Source organism: Neoarius graeffei, chromosome 19, assembly GCF_027579695.1.
Source record: "Neoarius graeffei isolate fNeoGra1 chromosome 19, fNeoGra1.pri, whole genome shotgun sequence".
NCBI classification, from domain to species: domain Eukaryota; kingdom Metazoa; phylum Chordata; class Actinopteri; order Siluriformes; family Ariidae; genus Neoarius; species Neoarius graeffei.
The window spans coordinates 38,908,801-38,932,231 of NC_083587.1; the positions used below are offsets into that span (position 1 = coordinate 38,908,801).

The 23,431-nt window shown below is 43.6% G+C and overlaps 1 long non-coding RNA gene across 15 annotated transcripts in view; it reads right to left on the minus strand.

Moving 5' to 3' along the window:
* Positions 1–5,789: 5,789 nt before the first annotated feature.
* The window catches only part of LOC132867255 (uncharacterized), a 30,217-nt gene continuing 12,575 nt past the window's right edge, over positions 5,790–23,431 (minus strand). For 8 of the 15 annotated variants that reach the window (XR_009650713.1, XR_009650719.1, XR_009650711.1 and 5 more), the window contains 4 exons: positions 10,068–10,142; positions 8,506–8,702; positions 7,339–8,382; positions 5,790–7,048 (listed from right to left, as the gene is read on the minus strand). This is a non-coding gene — a long non-coding RNA (uncharacterized LOC132867255). Of the gene's footprint in view, positions 7,049–7,338; positions 8,383–8,505; positions 8,703–10,067; positions 10,143–10,243; positions 10,310–23,431 lie in introns of all 15 variants that reach the window. The other 7 variants (XR_009650722.1, XR_009650725.1, XR_009650724.1 and 4 more) reach the window with 7 other exon arrangements.

Here is a 23,431-nt window from a genome sequence, read left to right on the forward strand (position 1 = left end):
ACTTGAGATACTCAGGGCGGATCTCATCCACCCCCGGTGCCTTGCCACCGAGGAGCTTGCAAACCACCTCAGTGACTTCGGCTTGGGTAATGGACGAGTCCACCTCGGAGTCATCAGCCTCAGTCTCCTCAGTGGAAGACATGATGGTGGGATTGAGGAGATCCTCAAAGTATTCCTTCCACCACCCGACAATGTCCCCAGTCGAGGTCAACAGCTCCCCACCCGCACTGTAAACAGTGTTGGCACAGTACTGCTTCCCCCTCCTGAGGCGCCGGACGGTTTGCCAGAATTTCTTCAAGGCCGACCGATAGTCCTTCTCCATGGCCTCCCCGAACTCCTCCCAGTTCCGAGTTTTTGCCTCCGCAACTGCCCGAGCTGCAGCACGCCTGGCCTGCCGATACCTGTCGGCTGCCTCAGGAGTCCCGGAGGTCAACATGGCCCGATAGGACTCCTTCTTCAGCTTGACGGCATCCCTTACTTCCGGTGTCCACCACCGGGTTCGGGGATTGCCGCCACGACAGGCACCGGAGACCTTGCGGCCACAGCTCCGAACAGCTGCGTCCACAATGGAGTTAGAGAACATGGTCCACTCAGACTCAATGTCCCCCGCCTCCCTCGGAAGCTGGGAAAAGCTCTCCCGGAGGTGGGAGTTAAAGACCTCCCCAACAGAGTGCTCGGCCAGACGTTCCCAGCAGACCCTCACCATACGTTTGGGCCTGCCAGGTCTGTCCAGCTTCCTCCTCCGCCAGCGGATCCAACTCACCACCACGTGGTGATCAGTTGACAGCTCAGCCCCTCTCTTCACCCGAGTGTCCAAGACATAGGGCCGGAGATCAGATGAAACGACTACAAAGTCGATCATCGACCTCCGACCTAAGGTGTCCTGGTGCCACGTGCACTTATGGACACCCCTATGCTCGAACATGGTGTTCGTTATGGACAAACCGTGACTAGCACAGAAGTCCAATAACAAAACACCACTCGGGTTCAGATCGGGGAGGCCGTTCCTCCCAACCACGCCCCTCCAGGTGTCACTGTCGTCGCCCACGTGAGCATTGAAGTCCCCCAGTAGCACAATGGAGTCCCCAGTCTGAGCACCCCTCAGTACCTCTCCCAGGGACTCCAAGAAGGCCGGATACTCTATACTGCTATTTGGCCCGTAGGCACAAACAACAGCAAGAGCCCTCTCCCCAATCCGAAGGCGCAGAGAGGCGACCCTCTCGTTCACTGGGGTAAACTCCAACACATGGCGGCTGAGCTGGGGAGCTATAAGCAAGCCCACACCAGCCCGCCGCCGCTCACCACGGGCAACTCCAGAGAAGTGGAAAGTCCAGCCCCTCTTGAGGAGCTGGGTTCCAGAGCCCAAGCTGTGCGTGGAGGTGAGCCCAACTATCTCTAGCCGGTACCTCTCAACCTCCCGCACAAGCTCAGGCTCTTTCCCCCCCAGCGAAGTGACATTCCATGTCCCAACAGCCAGCCGCTGTGTCTGGGGATCAGGTCGTCGAGGCCCCTGCCTTCGACTGCCACCCAATCCACACTGCACCAAACCCCTACTGCTACCTCTATGGGTGGTGAACCCACAGGAGGTCGGGCCCACGTCACCTCTTCGGGCTGAGCCCGGCCGGGCCCCATGGGCAAAGGCCCGGCCACCAAGCGCTCGCATACGAGCCCCAACCACAGGCCTGGCTCCACACTGTAAGCCCGGACTTTGTATTTAATTAAATGTTTTAATTACAATGTACGTAAAAATTAAAGTTTGATTGCATTACTAAAAAATATTAAGTATATTCTACTAATTTGTACACATAGTCAAAAGTGTTAATAAGTTTAAGTTGAATGGCCTTAAAATTCTAAGTTTTAGTCATGACCACGCCTCTTTTTTAATCTGCGCAGAGTTGTGAAGCCGCCATTTTAACTTTCACAGATCAGCAGCGGTTACGTGAGGTTTGGTAAAATTCAGAGTGAGCTTCAGCCAACGTTTCTTCTCTGAACTTAGTATTTTGGATCCTGACTGTCGGTGGGAATGTTTGTTTTAACTTTAAGAGCAGTGGAAATCGCGTGTTTTACAGTTTGATAGTTACAGGTGGTATTTTACCAATTTCACGTCATTTTCATCTGTTGGCTAAGTTGCTTTTGTCACTGTGGAGAGCTCTCTGGATTTGGAATGAGACACTTTTTTTTTGAAAACTTTTCGGATAATGTAAGTATACAGCGTCCCGCTGGCAGTACGGGGAATGTTAAGGGGCTACGTATTAATGTTAGCACATATCTGGTTAAAGAAAAAACATGTTTCATGTTTCAATGTTTATTGTGCACTTCTTGTTAATAAAATACAAATGCAATGGAAAAACTTTATACACTGTCATTTGTTTTATTGCTTTAACAGGTAAATCGAATTCTTGTTAAGTTAAAATGTAAAGTATAATCACTAAAGATGAATTCTAGGAAAGTTTAAATATTAAGTTCAATCAAATAAACATATTTCAGTTTAATGTACTATAAATTTCAAGGCAACCAGTTTCCCAACACTGTTTGAGTAAATACAACTTATCAGGCTTTTAAGTACAAAAAACTTAAAATGGTTAGTTCATGCTGCATGGTAAAGCAATTTACATTTACAAGACATCTGAAGTTTAATGTACTATAAATTTCAAGGCAACCAGTTTCCAAACACTGTTTGAGTAAACTCAACTTATCAGGGTTTACAGTGCAGGGTGGGGCCCGGCTGCGTCCTACCGGGCGACGTCACGGTCCTGGATTTTTCTCCATAGGGGGTTAACCTCTTTTGTACACATTTTAAACATCTGTGCTTTTTTAAAACCTCTTTTGTACACATTTTAAACATCTGTGCTTTTTAAAACCTCTTTTTTTACACATTTTAAATACCCGTGCTTTTTAAAATCTCTTTTTTTTACACATTTTAAACATCTGTGCTTTTTAAAACCTCTTTTGTACACATTTTAGACATCTGTGCTTTCTAAAACCTCTTTTGTACACATTTTAAACATTGTGCTTTTTTTAAAACCTCTTTTTTACACATTTTAAACATCTGTGCTTTTTTAAAAACATCTTGTTTTACACATTTTAAACATCTGTGCTTTTTAAAACCTCTTTTGTACACATTTTAAACATCTGTGCTTTTTAAAACCTCTTTTGTACACATTTTAAACATCTGTGCTTTTTAAAACCTCTTTTGTACACATTTTAAACATCTGTGCTTTTTAAAACCTCTTTTGTACACATTTTAAACATCTGTGCTTTTTAAAACCTCTTTTTGTACACATTTTAAACATCTGTGCTTTTTAAAACATCTTTTGTACACCTTTTAAACATCTGTGCTTTTTAAAAACCTCTTTTGTACACATTTTAAACATCTGTGCTTTTTTTAAAACATCTTGTTTTACACATTTTAAACATCTGTGCTTTTTAAAACCTCTTTTGTACACATTTTAAACATCTGTGCTTTTTAAACCTCTTTTTTTACACATTTTAAACATCTGTGCTTTTTAAAAACCTCTTTTGTACACATTTTAAACATCTGTGCTTTTTTTAAAACATCTTGTTTTACACATTTTAAACATCAGTGCTTTTTTAAAACCTCTTTTGTACACATTTTAAACATCTGTGCTTTTTTAAAACTTTTTTTTACACATTTTAGACATCTGTGCTTTCTAAAACCTCTTTTGTACACATTTTAAACATCTGTGCTTTTTTAAAACCTCTTTTTTACACATTTTAAACATCTGTGCTTTTTAAAACATCTTTTTTGTACACATTTTAAACATGTGCTTTTTTAAAACCTCTTTTTTTACACATTTTAAACATCTGTGCTTTTTTTTAACATCTTGTTTTACACATTTTAAACATCTCATAGCATCATTAACTAGCACCTCTTGGCAGACAACACACTGTGGCAGTGGAGCATCTTTAGATCCAGTCCATGAAAATCCAAACTTTAAATAATCGTGGTCATACTTCCTTCTTTTTTTGCTTGGCCCAGACTCTGTCTCCTCACCTCACTGTAGCTTTAGGTACTAAAAATCGATCCATTTTGTATCTGGCAAAGGCTAGCTGAAGTTCGCTAAATGTCCGCAATAGTAACTTATTCTGGTTTATTTTTCCTCACGTTGCGCCCCCCCTGAAGAACTCTGGCGCCCCCTAGGGGAGGTGCGCCCCACACTTTGAAAAGCCCTGGGCTACAGTATAAACAGTATGTGCAGTCAAGAGCAGTTATAAAGAGGTGGGAATAAATAATTGGCATTAATACATAAGGGCAATATACAGATGTGCTATATTAATATACAGAGGGTCAATATACTTCACTGTAAAAAAAAATCTGTTGTTTTTACAAAAAAAAACCTGGCAGCTGTGGTTGCCAGAATAATTCAGTATAAAATACAGTGAACATGTAAACAGTTTTACTGACCAAACAGTAATTACAACAGTGTTAAACTGTAAAATAAACAGATTGTCCCATAATTTTGTACAAATTTTAAGTGTGATTTAAAAAGGGTTTTTTTGGTAATAAAACAGTTTTACTAAGTAAATTTAACAAACTTTTTCTGATGAATTATCCTAATACTGCTGTTATTTTACACTTTCTTCCAGTAAGATTTACAAATAGTTTGTTTGTTGTCCATGAAATTTCATTTAGTCTTACTGAAGAAATACTTTTGAATAACAGATTAAAACTGTTAAAATGCCAGTATAAATTTATTAATATTTTCTGTAAAACTGAATTTTAATTTGCTTTAAATGTTTTTCTTTTTAGTAATAATTATATTTTCAAATAATATCTATAAACATTAAATTTCCACAAACATTTACCACTTAAATGCAACTTTAAAACACAAGGAAGCCACATATAAAGAGTATCTATAATAATAAAAAAAAACTTACACTTGCATGCCTTTGAAAAACTTTTCAATGTGGTGTTCATTTGTCATTTCTGAACATAAAACATGAAGCAAATACACCTGCTAAACAGATGTAAATTTTTTTTCAACCATTTTGACTTTATCAGAAACAGTAAGATGAGAAACAACTTTCAAACCTATTTAGACATTTTTTGGCAATTTTTAAATCACACTACAATCAACTTCTATTTTGGGTGTACATTTACAAAAACATTCAGCTCCAGTATTATTAAACACTGCCTTGATTTATCAGATGTGATTAAACAAAATATCTTTTTTTTTCTTCTGTCATAATATTCCAATCAATCTCTGAATTTAACATTTTTACTGTCACCCTCTAAATAAGGTGTGGGTTTCGACGACAGTCAATTTCTTAAGACTAAATTAATAATTAGTGTGCAGTGCCTACAGTATTTATGCATATATGCATGCATGTGCCCAATAGCTGTACAAGGCGTTTGCTGAACCAAGGAGACCAATGTTATGTTCGAGCTATTGGAAAAATTCTCTGCCCTATATGCCCCTACTTTATTCAGATGATAGAAGTCAAGATGGTAAGTCACAGAAACATTTTTGCTACATCTTGATTAAAGAAAGAAACAAAAAAAAAAACAGGTAAAATGTCTATTTATGTCATATTCTATAAGACTATTCAATGATCGTTACTGTATTTTGCCAAGACAAATCTGAATTTGGGGAGCAGCTTCCTATCATCTGTAAGGTGATAACTACATCAACATTTGCTTCACGAAGCAATAAACTTTAGATTCAAGCTATAAAAGTAAAAGAATGACAAGTCACATTTAACTCTGTGTGACCCTTCACTAGCAGACAACGGTTTAGAAATAAGACACACAGGAACCCAAACAGTGCTGAGAAAGTACAACTTCTTTATTAAAAAATAGGTTTAAAAGTATAAAATTTTAATCTTTAATATTCTCTTTTTATTATAAAAGCAACACCAATAATTTGGTTGGTCAACACAAAACACATGCAACTTGGCTTAGAGTACAGGGATAAAGAAAATCACAAAGAAGGGTAGTATAGAGCAGCTGCATATGCCAAGGCTAGATGGGCACTCAGTAAAATTCCTAACCAAGGAAACCGGCACGATCCAAGAAAACAACAAAATAATAAAAACATAAAACAAATAAAAGCAAAACAGTGACTATTAACGTTCTGCCACCACTGTACACCGTCCTAAAACACACATTGATACAATGAATACAAAAGAATGTGTCCTGAATGTGCTAAATGTTAAGTTTTTTTCTTAAGGCTCGTGGCCTACCTGCGCTATGGTGGCGTCGTGCCAATTAGCTTACTCCAGCTCCCGGCCCAACTTCCCCGCTGGTACGGCTTGCATCTACAACGCAGTTCAATTTTGGCAAGGTTTACTGCCTAACACAAACAATGTCGTACTGACACAGCATCAATGTGCGTGAAGGTGTGTGTGTGTGGTGTGCGTGTGCATACCTGACCACACAAACCACCGAGGGCACACCGCATACGTCTTATTGGCTTCTCTCGGATACCAGCTATACCTAAACAATTACGGTCATCAGTCCCGCATTCACCAACTCAGATCTTACAAAACCCTTAATCAAATTACATAGCCTACTCACCAACAACCATGCACGTTGAAGGCTAGTAATTTCGCCTCACTGTTGGAGTGATATTTCAAAGCTTCAAAAGTTTCACTCGTAGTGTAACTGCAGACTTCTAGACCTCACCAGCCAACTTGACGATGGTGCCCTGGCGAATGCTACAATTCATGTACTGCAAACCGCTAATGAGACCAAACGATACTTTGGGACCCAACGTGAGATTTCAAAGGCTCTCTATGAGCGTCAAAGTAAAAGTCTCCCACTTACAGCTACTCCATTCTGCCGGTTACATCTGTAAAAGTAAATACATCCTTTTCTTCTACAATAATTGTTTTGGGTTTTTTTGGTAAATCTCATACCTCTGCAGAAACTCCAGTGTGGACGCAAGACCCGATGGGTAATGAATGTTGAAGCAATAATAGCTCCCAAACATCATGCAAAGGGCAGAAATGAAGCAGGAGATCTTGTTGTGTCCAATCTGTTGATCCACACTCAGCATGAACCGTCTAGCATGGAAGCAGAATTGCCCTAAAGAGAAAGAAGAATACATTTAGACTCCTGATACAACAAAACAATGACATTTATATGAAAGATAACAAATTAAAGAAAAAGTACAAAGAAAAAACATGACATAGTAAGAGGATAAGCCAATAAAAAAAAGAGAAAAACAATATAGAGAAAATCAAAGAACACAAATACAAGTACAGAGGAAAATATAAGAACCAGGAAATCGCTAGAAAAAACATGCAAGATGGAAAAAAGGTAAAGAAAGGGGACAAGACAACAGGAGAAAGAAACTGAAAATTTTTTAAACTCACCACACACGATGATGGTGGGAGTCAAGGAGACATTATCCATCTGTACTTCTTCAGCTAGGCATGTGTCCTCCACACAGAAGAACATTGCTTCCTCCTTTTCATTGAAGTAGCACCGTCTCTTTAACATCTTCAGAGTAACCGTCCAGCTCTCCCCTTACCATCTTCAACTTTGCTTGAGCCTGGAAAACCCTTTTGTTTTTGTTCACACAGTGTTCATGTAGTTCAGCAGTCTTTTCCCCTTCATATCCATGTTCCGCATGAAGGTTTCCTTCAGTCCAAGTCCAGTGAGTTCCTTATAGTGTACAGCCATCCCAATGTCTTGAAATAAAAGTGGCCACTCTTCCAAGACATCTCGAATGCTTTTCCCCTGGTTAACATCTTTGTGCTGTGTGTAGAAAGTTGCCCTCGTTAATCATTTCATCTTCTCAGGATTTGCCTCCTTCTGCCAACACATCATCTTGAGCTTGTCCTCCTTCTGCTGCTGACTTTCTGCAGTTTCTCCTAGTGGCAGGCATTTTGCATCCCAGCTGATACACCCATAGGTGTCCTGAATTGCAGCTCTCTGTTCTGGAGGAATTTCATCTGTGTCAGAGTTTTCAAAGCAGCACTTTTGCTTTCTTATTTTTGGAATTGTAGATCACTTCACATTCTCAATTCGATATTGCAGTTGTTTGATTAGTGAGTGATAGCCAGGGCCAATTACATCTTGTAGAGATTTTGGATATTTTGCCACCATCTTCTTTGCAACTTCTGTAGAACTCCTTTTACCTAAGCAAGAACTTTTTCGCATCATTTCAGACACCACAATCCTGACCATCTCCCTCCTAATCTTTGGACTTGGCCGTTTTCCTCTCTCTAATGACTGCATCAGTTCCTCTGAGAACTTTTCCCATGGTATCTCAAAGGTATCCACCCAGTCTGCTTCAGATGTCTGGTTGCTGCTGGAGGAGTTTGATGACACACTTAGCGGGGACAAAGACTGCAGTGACGCAGGAGTATCTGGCGAAGTATTACTTGAGGACCTGCTGGTTTCAGGAGTCTGGCCTTCAAAAGCACACAAAAAACAAACACATACAAGTTATCAGAACTGAATATCATAATGTTTGCAACTGATCATTTCAATGTTGCTTTTGACACTGAGTGTTTCTAGTAATACATTTCACTTACATCTGAATTTCCAAGCAGCAAGTGCTTTTCTGGTCTTAATGCTGACAGCAAGTCTTCCTCAACAATGAACTGGAAGTCATCATATGTTTCCACTCCAATCGACTGTAATGTCTCCTCAAGAATGTCTTTTGAAGCCTCTGGAAGGTCAGGCAACATCTCATTGATGGCACTGCGTAGAAATGTTTGCTCAGCCATTTCTGGAATAAAATCAGTTAGACAAGTTTTTTTGTGTGAAAAGAAGATAACTAATTTAACACACAGTCAACTATGTACAGATTAAAGAGACTTATATTTAGTGTCAAAGATAATATCATGCCTGATTCACACTTTTTATTTATGTACATCCTTAAGTTTTTAATCAAACTTTTCTCTCCCTGTTTTTTTTTTGTTTGTTTACATCCACATATCACACATATTTGTTTTAAGTGGGATTTCCATCATGGTATACAAAGACATTTTCTATTTTGAAAACACACTGTGTTTCAGAGGAATAACTTCTTGTCCATTTACCTGATAAGAGGTCAAAGGGTAAAAGTCGACCAAGTCATTTATGTTAAGACACAAAGTGCTTGAACTCTGTTTTGTCACTGAATACAGATTGTATTCAGAATGATAGACAGCTGTTTGTAGATCCATAACAAAATACACAGCAGTTTCATTTTGAATCAGAATTAAAACCAGTTCTCCAAACTCCATATACTCCTCATATTTTGATATCAGGAAACGCCCCTTTTTATACAATGTTCCCTTATATTGTATCTCTGTGGAAACACTTGTGTCTTTTTCTGAAAATCCCAGGTCTTTTACTGCATGTTTTATTACATCACTGTAGAGGCTGAAGTAAAAAAATACAACTGTCCTTGACCAGCAGCAGCTGATTGCATCTCGGGCCAGCTGAGATGTATGCCTGAAACATCTGATGTCTTTCTGATAGTGTTAGGCATATGTTTTTGAAGTTTTTTAAATGCCTTGCACATCTTTTAAAGTAGCCATGTTTACTTTCAAAACGCATTGTCCACAACCTAATCAAAGGTCCAAATTTCAAAATTAGGGCTGGATAGTGCCGCAAGAAATGATGTTTTGGTTTAAGTGAAGTTTCAGGAAATAAAGATTTTCTTGATTCCAAATATTCTTGGATTATTATTTCAAGATAGGCAACCTGTGGCAAAGAAATGTTTTTGTGCACAAATCAAATCAACAATGTCTTTGAGTTGGAGAGTTGTCTGCCAAACATCATCTTGTGGATTCTGTATCTTGTCACCAATGATCACAGGCAACAATCTCAACAAGTTCCAGTTTTGAACAGCTTGACCTGAAAGCCTGATTGCCTCAGAGTTGACAGAGCATGGCTTTGTGAGAGCATCTGATCCTTTGTACTTGAATTGCTTGATTCGCCAGTTCAACAGGGAATAAGTAAACCATTTCTTTGTTTTTACAAAATATTTCAAGTACAGTGCAACATCATAGGATAAGACACCCTCAAATAAGTCATGGCCTAAGCAAGGTGGAAGGCCAGGTTGGCAAACATGAAAAGACTTTAGTGAGTTGAAGTCAGAGTTTACCTTGACACCTTTGACATCTTGATTGCTTCCAGTCTGTAGATGACGGACAGCCGAGTTGTAAGCTTCAGGGGTTCACTGTGGACCACAAGCATTTGGATCACTTTGAAAGTCTTTTCTAGTGATTTCACAGTATCTACAAAAGTACTGAGAGGTACTAAAGTTTTCAGTGAACCCACCAATGCTGTGTGATCCTAAATTGTCACCAGCTATACAGAACAGCGCCCCTTTGATCGTTTCTTCACCTGCAATAATGCCATGTTCCTCTAAATCTCTTAAATGCATCAGAAGTTCAGAGAAAACCTTAGCAGTTTCAAACTGTTTTAAATCATTCTCTGGACACAATGAAACAAGAGACATGTGATCAGTGCTTGACCGCACATGAGCAGGTAAGTTAGCCACAGATAAATAAACGGCAACAACTTTGTGTTTCTTCTTGGCTGAACCAAGGGGGTTAACAATTTCAAAGGCATCTTGGTACAGAATAAGCTTCAGGCACCTGGGATTTTCAATGAAGAACTGGTTGTACTTAAAGTTTTGTCCATCACTTATATCACAGAAAACATCCAAGTGTGTTTCATTGGACTGTTGTAACACTGAATTCTTCCATAATTCTGATTCTAAAAGTGAACTTAGTGTCTGTTTAATGGGTATGTAGTAAGAAAATCTCTGAGTCATGTTTTCATCATTTCCTAAAGATATTTGTTTTGGTTCTGTGTATTTGAACATTTTTTTTTTGAAAGTCTGAGTTCTTGAATATGTTGTTCTCAGTGGTCCCCGATGACAAACAGAAAATAAATCTGAATCTCTTACACAAATCACAGGCTTTAGCAATAGCATCATCTGCTAGACACGTCATCTTTTAAAAGTGACTTCAGTTTACTCAAGGTGTAATCCATTCCCAGCTCATGCACGTTTTGCATCTCTTCAACAATGGTCTGTATCAGGGCTTTACATTAGCACCCCCCCACCCGCCAAATGCGGGTAAAATTCGGCTTTGGCGGCTAATAACTTTAGTCCCACTAGCCACTTTGGCGGGTGGTTTATTCTGTGGTATGACATATTTTAATTGTAGTTTTCTCTGAAGGCATCTGATATAATAAACGCATTGCAATGTAATATTACATGCCTACAACTCCCATGAGCACCTGCATAAACATTCTGACACCATGTTAGAATTGTTTAGAACGTTCGTTAACGTCTCAGATAAAATCAATGATACCGTAACCTGCAGTTAATGAATGAAGCAACAACATAGCTGATGACTGACAAGCGCACTATGTGGTGGCATATAGCTGGAGTTTCAAACCCTGCTGCTCAGGAAAAAAGGGGCAGAGATGAGCAGGGCCGGAGCAGCATTTTAAAATCACCGAGGTCCATTATGCGCAAAGCGCACGCCGAAAAATGTTCGACATATTTAAATGAGGGGGTGAATTACACGCCACACAAGAGATCTATTCCTGAAATCACTTTTAATGGTGTTTGAACTGAATATCATCACTTTTGAAAAAAAAAATCATGTATGTGGCAAGAGTAAGAATAATTTAAGCTTGTTTAATGGTTTGATCTGGCCCAAGCAATGAGGACAAAAGATACCCTAACCATGTAGCCTATGTCAGTGGTTTTCAAAGTGGGGGCAGCGGCCCCCTGGGGGGCCGCCAGGGGGCGCTAGGGGAGCCTCAGAAAGTTGGAGGGACGATAACAAAAAAATTGCGAAAAAAAAATATTTTTAAAATAATTATTAAATATATTGTAATTAGTTTTTTAATCATTATTATAAAATATAATTAATAATAATACATCATATCGAAACGTTGTTTGCCATGCTCATCTCTCCGATTGCCTGTGGCGTTGCGGTTTGCGCCATTTATCAAGCTGCTTTGCTCCTCAAACTAGCGTATTGCTAGCGCAAAATGGACAGGTTTTTGAAGAAGAGACCGAAGGAACAAACCAACAGCCCTGCTGTGGAGGACACTGCTGCGAAAAAACTAAAGTCCTGGCCAACTAAAATCCGAAAATATGAGGCAGCATACATTAAGTATGGCTTTACAGCCATACAGAAAAATGGCCATGATTGCCCGAAATGCATCCTCTGTCTGGAGACCCTGTCAAACAAGTGCTTAAAACCTTCGAAACTTCAGTGTCACTTGGTACAAAAACATCCGACAGATGCCGAAAAAAAACAGTAGATTTCTTCAGACGCAAAGATGATCATTTGGTCAGGCAATCTGCTGCATTCACCCAGAAAGCTACTGTCCCCGAGTGGGCCCTGAAGGCATAATTTTTAGCCTCGTACCACATTGCTCGTGCTAAAAAAAACTCACTCAATTGGAGAAGATTTGATTTTACCAGCCACCAAAGACACTGTCCGAGAATTGCTTGGTGAGGATGCTGCCAAAAAATAAATAAATAAATAAATAAATAAATAAAAATCGATGCTGTCCCACTCTCTGATAACACCGTAAGCCGATGGATTGGTGACATGGCTCAAGACGTATCTGCTCAGCTGTTGGAGCAGGTGAGAGCCAGCGAATACTTCACACTTCAGCTGGATGAGAGCACAGATTTATCCAATGAGGCCCAACTGCTTGTGTACATCAGATTTATTTCACAGGAAAGATTTGTGGAGGAAATACTATTTTGTAAAGCATTTGAAAGAAGAACTACTGGGAAAGACATTTTTCAAGTTTTGGACAATTACATCGAGTCTAACGGATTGGACTGGACCCGTTGTGTGGGGGTGTGTTCGGACGGAGCCGCGGCAATGACCTGGAAGATCAGTGGAGTGACCTCGCTCATTAAGCAGATGGCCCCACATGTACCGTAGTGGCCACACACTGCATGCTCCATCGCGAGGCACTGGTCGCAAAAAGGATGGATAATGAGTTGAATCAGGTACTACAGGAGGTTATACAAGTAGTGAATTTTATTAAAGCCCGTCCCATGAAACACAGACTGTTTACCCTGCTCTGTAATGAGATGGGTGCTCGTTTTGAGGGGCTGCTGCTTCACTCGAACGTGCGCTGGCTGTCACAGGGCGCAGTTTTGAACCGTGTCTATGAGCTGCGGAGGGAGGTTGCAGAGTTCCTCTCATCTGAAAAGCATCAGCTGGCAGATCGGTTCACCGATGCAACCTGGATCCGCAAACTTGCATACATGTCAGACATTTTCCAGCATCTAAATGTACTGAATCAAAGCATGCAAGGACGTGACATGTACATACTCCAGGTGCAAGACAAAGTGCGTGCTTTTTCCAAAAAGATCATGCTGTGGTCAAACAAGCTCCAGGAGGGAGTTACAGAAATGTTCCCACTACTTCACCAGGAGCTGCTGTCATGTGATGATTTGGGCTCTGTCTCTCCATTGATCCAGTCCCACCTGGAGCACCTCCAAGGATATTTCAAAGACTATTTCCCTGACCTCGAAAACACACATTTAAACTGGGTTAGGAACCCCTTTGCCCCCGGTGTCGGTTCTAGTCTGGACTTAAAGTCACAGGAGGAGCTGATTAAGATGAAAAAACTCAGGGGATTTAAAAATGGACTTTGAGGCTCTTCCCCTGTCTAACTATTGGCTACATGTAAGAAAGGACTATCCCAGCTTGGCTGACAGGGCATTGAAATGCCTTCTCCCTTTTGCAACAACCTACTTGTGTGAGTCTGGCTTTTCAACTTTAAAGGTACTCAAAACCAAACATAGAGCACGTCTACATGTGGACAATGACATGCGTATGGCACTGACGGAGATTAAGCCCAGGGTTGACAAACTATGTAGGAGCCACCAAGCCCATCCCTCCCACTAGTGCAAACCGTCTGTCACTCCCAGACACACACACACACATTTGAATACTTTTATTTGAACCCACTATTAAAAATTAACATATGCAAGATTCAAATATTATCAAGGTTTACATCAAGGGTATAAAAAGCATCGCCTATGCCACACTGCAAGGCTGTCTATTACAGCTGACATCGAGCAGAACTTCGCCAATTGTTTAGATTTTACTCTGGAAAGCCCTGCCAGTCTTAACCCACTCACTGTTAATTTATGTACGTGCTCCAGACTACCAAATATCAGGACGATGAGTGTACAGGAATAGCCAAGGCTGGTAATAGCTGCAAGTAGGGACTGATATTTGGCCATTTTATCATAAAAGGCCATGTCCATATATGTATCAAAAACACATCCTACTTCAACTACTACTGCCTGCTTTCTATCCATGTCCTGAAGTACAATGTCAGGGGTGTTGGGGATATTACCAAACACATCCTCAGTGCTGCCGAACCACTCCGCCATCAAGCGTGAATGTTTGTGCATACTTGGGAAGAGTGGCTCAATAGCACTGCCGATGAGGTCCACAATGCAATCATGACGTGCAGTATAGAGTGGTTTATACATGCTGCAACCATTTGCAACATGTGCGACTGACTCCAACTGCACGTCATGGTCAGCATACATCAGGCAGTGTGGCTGATGATGTTCAGGATACCACAATGCCAGGTTGTATTTTGTTGGCAACACCTGCAGTCTAGCCTTAATAATAAAACAGAGAATGTCCTCCCCCACAGCAGCGTTCCTGTAAATGGAGTGAGAGACAGTGTGGTCGGCAAAGTCAAGGACTGCCAACTTTCCCTGCATTCTCAATCCTGTCCAGTGCTGTTTTATTAATAGCTGCTTGCTGTTGAGGAGGGTTCTCCTTGCTGTTAAATTCTGTAATGCGTGTTGTAATCCATTGTAACAGATGGTGGCTTCCACAGATATGGACGGGTCTATGACTACTGTGTCAAATGACCCTGCTTGGGACAGTATATTTTCCCTTGTCCATTTCAGCTTGACCTCCATTCTGTTGCACAGGTCATTCAGCTCTGGCCAGTCAGAACGGACCCCAAAGCCCGTGGCCAGTGTGTCTAGTTTCCCATTGCTTTTTTCCTAAATCTCAGGAAGCTGTCTTCATTGGCTGTGGCTAGGGGAACTTTTCTTTTCCTGAGGTCCAGCAGGAGAGAAGCTCTTGCTAGCTCTCTGACTACAGCATCGTCGTTGTTTAACATGCTAAGAAGGTGTGCCAGCCTTGTTGCAGTATAAGTCCACTCAACATGTGGCACCCCAAGCCCCCTTTCTCTATGGGACAGATAAATGACACATGCACACAATTGAGAGTGGTTTGATTTCTTTTGTGCAGTTCTTATCAACAGTTTGTTGAAAAGTTTATTGTTCAGTGCAAAAATATTTGTGTTGAAAACCTGTTAGTTAATAATATCTCATCTCATCTCATTATCTCTAGCCGCTTTATCCTTCTACAGGGTCGCAGGCAAGCTGGAGCCTATCCCAGCTGACTACGGGCGAAAGGCGGGGTACACCCTGGACAAGTCGTCAGGTCATCACAGGGCTGACAGACACAGACAACCATTCACACTCACATTCACACCTACGGTCAATTTAGAGTCACCAGTCAACCTAACCTGCATGTCTTTGGACTGTGGGGGAAACCGGAGCACCCGGAGGAAACCCACGCGGACACGGGGAGAACATGCAAACTCCACACAGAAAGGCCCTCGCCGGCCCCGGGGCTCGAACCCAGGACCTTCTTGCTGTGAGGCAACAGCGCTAACCACTACACCACCGTGCCGCCCTAGTTAATAATATTCTTATGCTAAACAAATGTAACAATTATTGAATATTGAATAAAAGTAAGAGAAAACATTCTAAAAGTTGATGTTTCTTTACATATTTTGTAGCATTGTCTGTGGGTTTGCAAAGGGGGTCCCCGGCCAGAAGCTAATGCTGTTTGGGGGGCCTTGGCATGGAAAAGTTTGGGAACCCCTGGCCTACGTAACTAAGATACATTAACAATCTGGCATCCGTTACACCTACACACACACACACACACACACACACACAATCAGTATACACCACCATGTTTTAGGCAAAGTTATCCAAGGCAAACATAAGTTGAAACTTTCCACTCTATTGCTTTGGCTTATCGAATGATTTATTTTTAAAATCACAAACAAGGCAGGCTATAACTGCGCTGCTTCGAAAATGTAAATCGAACAGCTTGATGAAAGTGCGCTGATGGTTACCATGGAAACCCCGCGTCTCCTGCACTGCGTTCCTCCCCCGAGTCGCGCACTCATTCGCTTTTGTGTTCTTGGTCTCAGAGCCGCGCGCACGAAACAGACACAGAATCAACGTTTAACATAATTAACAATGCACTTTTTACGGAGATGTTTTAATGTTCTCGTCTCGTCTCGTCTCGTCTTCTTCCGCTTTATCCGGGACCGGGTCGCGGAGGCAGCAGTCTAAGCAGGGAAGCCCAAACTTCCCTTTCCCCAGACACCTCGGCCAGCTCCTCGGGAAGAACACCGAGGCGTTCCCAGGCCAGCCGAGAGACATAGTCCCTCCAGCGTGTCCTGGGTCTTCCCCGGGGCCTCCTCCCGGGGGGACATGCCTGGAACACCTCCCCAGGGAGGCGTCCAGGAGGCATCCGAAAAAGATGCCCGAGCCACCTCAGCTGATTCCTCTCGATGTGGAGCAGCAGCGGCTCTACTCCGAGCTCCTCCCGAGTGACTGTGCTTCTCACCCTATCTCTAAGGGAGCGCCCAGCCACCCTGCGAAGGAAACTCATTTCGGCCGCTTGTATCCGCGATCTTGTCCTTTCGGTCATTACCCAAAGCTCATGACCATAGGTGAGAGTCGGAACGTAGATCGACCGGTAAATTGAGAGCTTCGCCTTTTGGCTCAGCTCCTTCTTCACCACAACGGACCGGTAAAGCGACCGCATCACTGCGGAGGCTGCACCGATCCGCCTGTCGATCTCACGCTCCATCCTTCCCTCACTCGTGAACAAGATCCCGAGATACTTAAACTCCTCCACTTGAGGCAGAACTTCTCCACCAACCTGGAGAGGGCAAGCCACCCTTTTCCGGTCGAGAACCATGGCCTCGGACTTGGAGGTGCTGATTCTCATCCCAGCCGCTTCACACTCGACTGCAAACCGCCCCAGTGCATGCTGAAGGTCCTGGTTTGAAGAAGCCAACAGGACAACATCATCCGCAAAAAGCAGAGATGAAATCCTGTGGTTCCCAAACAGGATTCCTTCTGGCCCCTGGCTGCGCCTAGAAATTCTGTCCATAAAAATTATGAACAGAACCGGTGACAAAGGGCAGCCCTGCCGGAGTCCAACATGCACTGGGAACAGGTCTGACTTACTGCCGGCAATGCGAACCAGACTCCTGCTCCGTTCGTACAGGGACCGGACAGCCCTTAGCAAAGAGCCCCGAACCCCATACTCCCGAAGCACCCCCCACAGAATACTACGGGGGACACGGTCGAATGCCTTCTCCAGATCCACAAAGCACATGTGGACTGGTTGGGCAAACTCCCATGAACCCTCGAGCACCCTATGAAGGGTATAGAGCTGGTCCAGTGTTCCGCGACCAGGACGAAAACCGCATTGTTCCTCCTGGATCCGAGGTTCGACTATTGGTCGAATTCTCCTCTCCAGTACCCTGGAGTAAACCTTCCCTGGGAGGCTGAGAAGTGTGATTCCCCTATAATTGGGGCACACTCTCCGGTCCCCTTTCTTAAAAAGAGGGACCACCACCCCAGTCTGCCACTCCAGAGGCACTGTCCCTGACCGCCACGCGATGTTGCAGAGGCGTGTCAACCAAGACAGCCCCACAACATCCAGAGACTTGAGATACTCAGGGCGGATCTCATCCACCCCCGGTGCCTTGCCACCGAGGAGCTTGCAAACCACCTCAGTGACTTCGGCTTGGGTAATGGACGAGTCCACCTCTGAGTCATCAGCCTCAGTCTCCTCAGTGGAAGACATGACGGTGGGATTGAGGAGATCCTCAAAGTATTCCTTCCACCGCCCGACAATGTCCCCAGTCAAGGTCAACAGCTCCCCACCCGCACTGTAAACAGTGTTGGCAGAGTACTGCTTCCCCCTCCTGAGGCGCCGGACGGTTTGCCAGAATTTCTTCGAGGCCGACCGATAGTCCTTCTCCATGGCCTCCCCGAACTCCTCCCAGTTCCGAGTTTTTGCTTCCGCAACTGCCCGAGCTGCAGCACGCCTGGCCTGCCGATACCCGTCAGCTGCCTCGGGAGTCCTGGAGGTTAACATGGCCCGATAGGACTCCTTCTTCAGCTTGATGGCATCCCTTACTTCTGGTGTCCACCACCAGGTTCGGGGATTGCCGCCACGACAGGCACCGGAGACCTTGCGGCCACAGCTCCGAACAGCTGCATCCACAATGGAGGTAGAGAACATGGTCCACTCAGACTCAATGTCCCCCGCCTCCCTCGGAAGCTGGGAAAAGCTCTCCCGGAGGTGGGAGTTAAAGACCTCCCCGACAGAGTGCTCGGCCAGACGTTCCCAGCAGACCCTCACCATACGTTTGGGCCTGCCAGGTCTGTCCAGCTTCCTCCTCCGCCAGCGGATCCAACTCACCACCAGGTGGTGATCAGTTGACAGCTCAGCCCCTCTCTTCACCCGAGTGTCCAAGACATAGGGCCGGAGATCAGATGAAACGACTACAAAGTCTATCATTGACCTCCGACCTAAGGTGTCCTGGTGCCACGTGCACTTATGGACACCCCTATGCTCGAACATGGTGTTCGTTATGGACAAACCGTGACTAGCACAGAAGTCCAATAACAAAACACCACTCGGGTTCAGATCGGGGAGGCCGTTCCTCCCAACCACGCCCCTCCAGGTGTCACTGTCATCTCCCACGTGAGCATTGAAGTCCCCCAGTAACACAATGGAGTCCCCAGTCTGAGCACTCCTCAGTACCTCTCCCAGGGACTCCAAGAAGGCCGGATACTCTATACTGCTATTTGGGCCATAGGCACAAACAACAGCAAGAGCCCTCTCCCCAATCCGAAGGCGCAGCGAGGCGACCCTCTCGTTCACTGGGGTAAACTCCAACACATGGCGGCTGAGCTGGGGAGCTATAAGCAAGCCCACACCAGCCCGCCGCCGCTCACCACCGGCAACTCCAGAGAAGTGGAGAGTCCAGCCCCTCTCGAGGAGCTGGGTTCCAGAGCCCAAGCTGTGCGTGGAGGTGAGCCCGACTATCTCTAGCCGGTACCTCTCAACCTCCCGCACAAGCTCAGGCTCTTTCCCCCCCAGCGAAGTGACATTCCATGTCCCAACAGCCAGCCGCTGTGTCCGGGGATCAGGTCGTCGAGGCCCCTGCCTTCGACTGCCACCCAATCCACATTGCACCAGTCCCCTACTGCTACCTCTGTGGGTGGTGAACCCACAGGAGGTCGGGCCCACGTCACCTCTTCGGGCTGAGCCCGGCCGGGCCCCATGGGCAAAGGCCCGGCCACCAAGCGCTCGCATACGAGCCCCAACCCCGGGCCTGGCTCCAGGGTGGGGCCCCGGCTGCGTCATCCCGGGCGACGTCACGGTCCTCGGATTTCTCTCCATAGGGGTTTTGGTGAACTGCTCTTAGTCTGGCCTGTCACCTAGGACCTGTCTGCCTTGGGAAACCCTGACAGGGGCATAATGCCCCCGACAACATAGCTCCTAGGATCATTCAAGCACACAAACCCCTCCACCACAATAAGGTGGCAGTTCAAGGAGGGGATGTTTTAATGTTCTTTATTTTTTTTATCCAGTTGAATATTTAGCATACAAACGTATTTTCAGCTCTTAAAAATGACCGAGGTCCAGACCGCGGGGGTCTCATAGCTGGCTACGGCCATGGAGATGAACAAGACGCTAATAGGAAGATAGGACAGTTCAATGACAAATGGAAGTTCAGGCGAGATTGGCTAGTTCATAGCAAAACCGAAAATACCATGTACTGCGAAGACTGTAGAAAGTCTGGCAAAGACAGGCACCAGTAATTTTAAACTCGAAACTATAAAGGCACACTGAAAAGTCAAATGCACACATCGGTACTATAACATCAAAACAGGCGAAGACGGCTGGTTCACTACAGGACAGCATTGCTTTCAGTCCCTGGCTGTCATGAAGTTGGCTGAGCTGGAGAGGATGGAGCTGCTGTTTAGAAACGTTCATGCGATTGGAAATAAGTTGATCCCGCCCCAGCTATCAACTTATGGCCTGCTGGAAGCCTCAGGTCATGAAGACCATTTTTCATGGACCATTCAGACTCATCTGATGATGAATGTAATGAGGACATTTAATGTCTCTCTCTGCACATGTTCACACACACACACACACTATTAATAGATAATACATAATATACATAATAATACTTGATAATACACATAATACTTGCATATCAAAACATCAAATGTTTTTCAATGATAAATGTTTTGAATTGGACTTTTAATATTAGAATCAGTTCAGTTGCACTGAATGTTATTTTTCATATTATACGATATTTCATATTGTAAGGGGCTTGAATTTGAGTTCAATAAACAGAATACTCTGTTTATATTTTTGTCTGAATTGGTTGCATGTTTTCATATAGGGAGCTACCTTAACAGCACTGAATACTTGAGTGCTACTGTAGAAATACATTATATGCTGCCATTCATAATTAAATCTAGATCTTCCGAACTTTAACGTATCATGGTGAAGAAAAAACTGCGATTTCCTGGCAACAAAATTGTGGCTAGTGAAAAGGCTGAATGGCTAGTGACTCGGGAAAACCACTAGCCACAGTGGCCGGTGAGCAAAAAAGTTAGTGTAAAGCCCTGGTCTGTATCGAGGAAGCTGGAAGAAGCAGCTGTCCTTGAAGTTTTAGGTAGAAAAGACACAAATTTCTGAGGAAATCTTCAGTGAAATTTGGAGACAATTCGTGACTTTCATTTGTCAGAGCATCATTTGGGCTCTCATAAGGCCCGTCGTTTTCTGACTGACTAGAGATCTGACATGTACTTTCCTTATACAAAACATCAATGTTATGCACAGAAAAATCTCTATGTTTACGGGACATATGAGCTGTGAACGATGATTTGACGGTAAAAACTTTTTTGCAGTCCTTTACTGGACATGCTACGGGCCGCCCCTCCTAAATGAGCAACGGGTTCTTTCACGGTTTGACTTTGGCGCCCACACAACGAAATGGCGCACTTCAATTTTGCAACAACGGCTTTGGCAGATTCAGGATGTGAAGTCACATTGTGAACTCGGTAAAAAAGAGTTTTAAACGCTGCATATGTACAAAATGTCCGCTTGCATTCTGTGCCGAGGTATTTGAATAAACAACTAGGCTTGTTTCTGTGCACTCTGCAATGCAACACACAGCCCCTCAATGATTCTAGTGTTTTACTGCAAAACGTACATGCAATCATGTTTAAACAATGCTAAACCACTACAAGGGGTGTGTGTGTGTGTGTGTGTGTGTGTGTGTGTGTGTGTTACTGGCGTTGCAAAATGATGCTAACTAAAGCCGTATGACACCTTAAAAACAAGATAAAATCCCCCCTGAAGCACAAACTACAGTGCTTTTTACGTTTGAAGAAAATAAAGGTTAACTTACAGATGCTGGAAGTTGCCATGGTCCACACACAGGGGTGATAGTGGAAAAAATTCCTGAGCCTGAACTTTCTTCCCTGCCCGGGAGGTGAGCAGGGTGGGGGTGCTATGTATGCGACACACTTAACACATAACTTGTTGGCCCCTGGGCCCAGATATATGTCTGTGTATAACCCTGATCATCATTATTGTCAAGTGGGGTTCAGGGGTATGTTCCCCTGGGAGAAATTTTTTTTTAATTAGTCCCTTAAATGATAGATTGTGGTGAATTTTGTCAAAATAAATGGACAACATTCAGACATGAGATGAACAAACCCAATATAAGCCTATATTACAGTAGCATCTTTGTGCAGAGCACCAGAGCTCTTGGGACTGTCAGGCCTGTTCAGTAATCCATCCCTGCTTTTAACTAGTCACATACCTGCCTACTTATTGCTTGTATAGCATATGAGACTACAGATACTACAGCCATACCAAGAAAGCTCAGCAGGTGGCAATTACAATACTCCAAAGTAAACTAGGAATTGATTAGTAGCCTAACCATTGACTAAATGACATGAATAAGGACACATTCATTTCTTTAAAAAATATAATAGCAAAATATGCACCATTTATTTTAAATACTTTTTGAAACAGTTACAGTGCAACAAAACCATATATAATACTACAACCCTAAAGTTGTTTATTCAAAACAATTTGCTATTAAGAGAAAACTATTTAATAGAAAACTAAAAAATATAGCTTACTTCAGAAAAATTACCATTCAGTTCCATTAACAATGACAATAATTTAAAGTGCTTCAAGAACTGAAAAACAATGAGAAATAAATAAAGAATAAGCAAATACAGTTTCCTACAGAAAACTCCCCCCCCCCCCCCATTTCTTCCTTTTTGAACAGGATTTTGGGTTAGCAAAACCCTTCCTTTTTAACATGTTTGGTGACTGTATAGATGATCCTTTGGATTGGCCATAAAAGAGTGGGAAAAAAACATGTTGGTGCAGAGGAAGCGGTAGCTGATGCTGAGGATGTGGTGGCTGATTCAGAGGAGGTTGTAGCTGGTGCTGAGGTTGGGGAAGCTGGTGCAAAAAGAGGATGTTGTCTGTCTGGTGAAGAGGAGGCTGTGGCAAATGGAGGGCATCTGGCTTGTCCAGAGCTGGTGGAGGTGGTGGCTGGAGAAGATGAGGGTTTGGCTGGTGTTCTGGCCTGTTGACCAGAGGAGGTGATGGCTTGTGCAGATGAGATGGAGACTGGCACAGAGGAGGGTTTGGGTGGCCATTTCTTTTTCTGGTCCTCAAAAAAGGCCCTGAATATTAAGAATTTTATCCATCCTTTTGTCCATGGCCTCATCGATATTGAGTGAAAACAGGGCATTCTTTAGCTTGTCGGACAGATTTTTCTTAAACTCTGGCGAGATGCCATGTGTAATAAGACAGCTTGCATGCTGCCTTGAGACGGACAGATGCGTGAGGGTGGGTTTATCCTCCGCTAATTTCTGACACAAAGTGATGAGTGGATGAGCAATAGTAAACGACAGGTCAAACTCCGCAATGAAGGAGCACAAGCGAATTTTTAAATCAGCCACGCGATCCGTCATTGAGGGTCGGATATCTGCTGTGGCTGTTGCCCCCGGCAAACGTGAGGTGTGTTGGATTGCTCGGATAGCTGCTTGATGACTAGGGTCTAATTCGTGCCGTGACAGCACTTTTTTCCCCACTCGTTCCATATAATATTTTCCTTGCCCACAAAGTGCAGAAGCATGTTCCTGGTTGCGGGAGCTTTTGACACCAGCTTCCAAAGGGCTTTTCATCTCTACCCACCTCCTCTACCCAAGCCCAGCGCCATTTATTCTTGATGCCTTTATCGATATTTTTGGTGTTTTCCCCTGGCTTCATAAAGTTG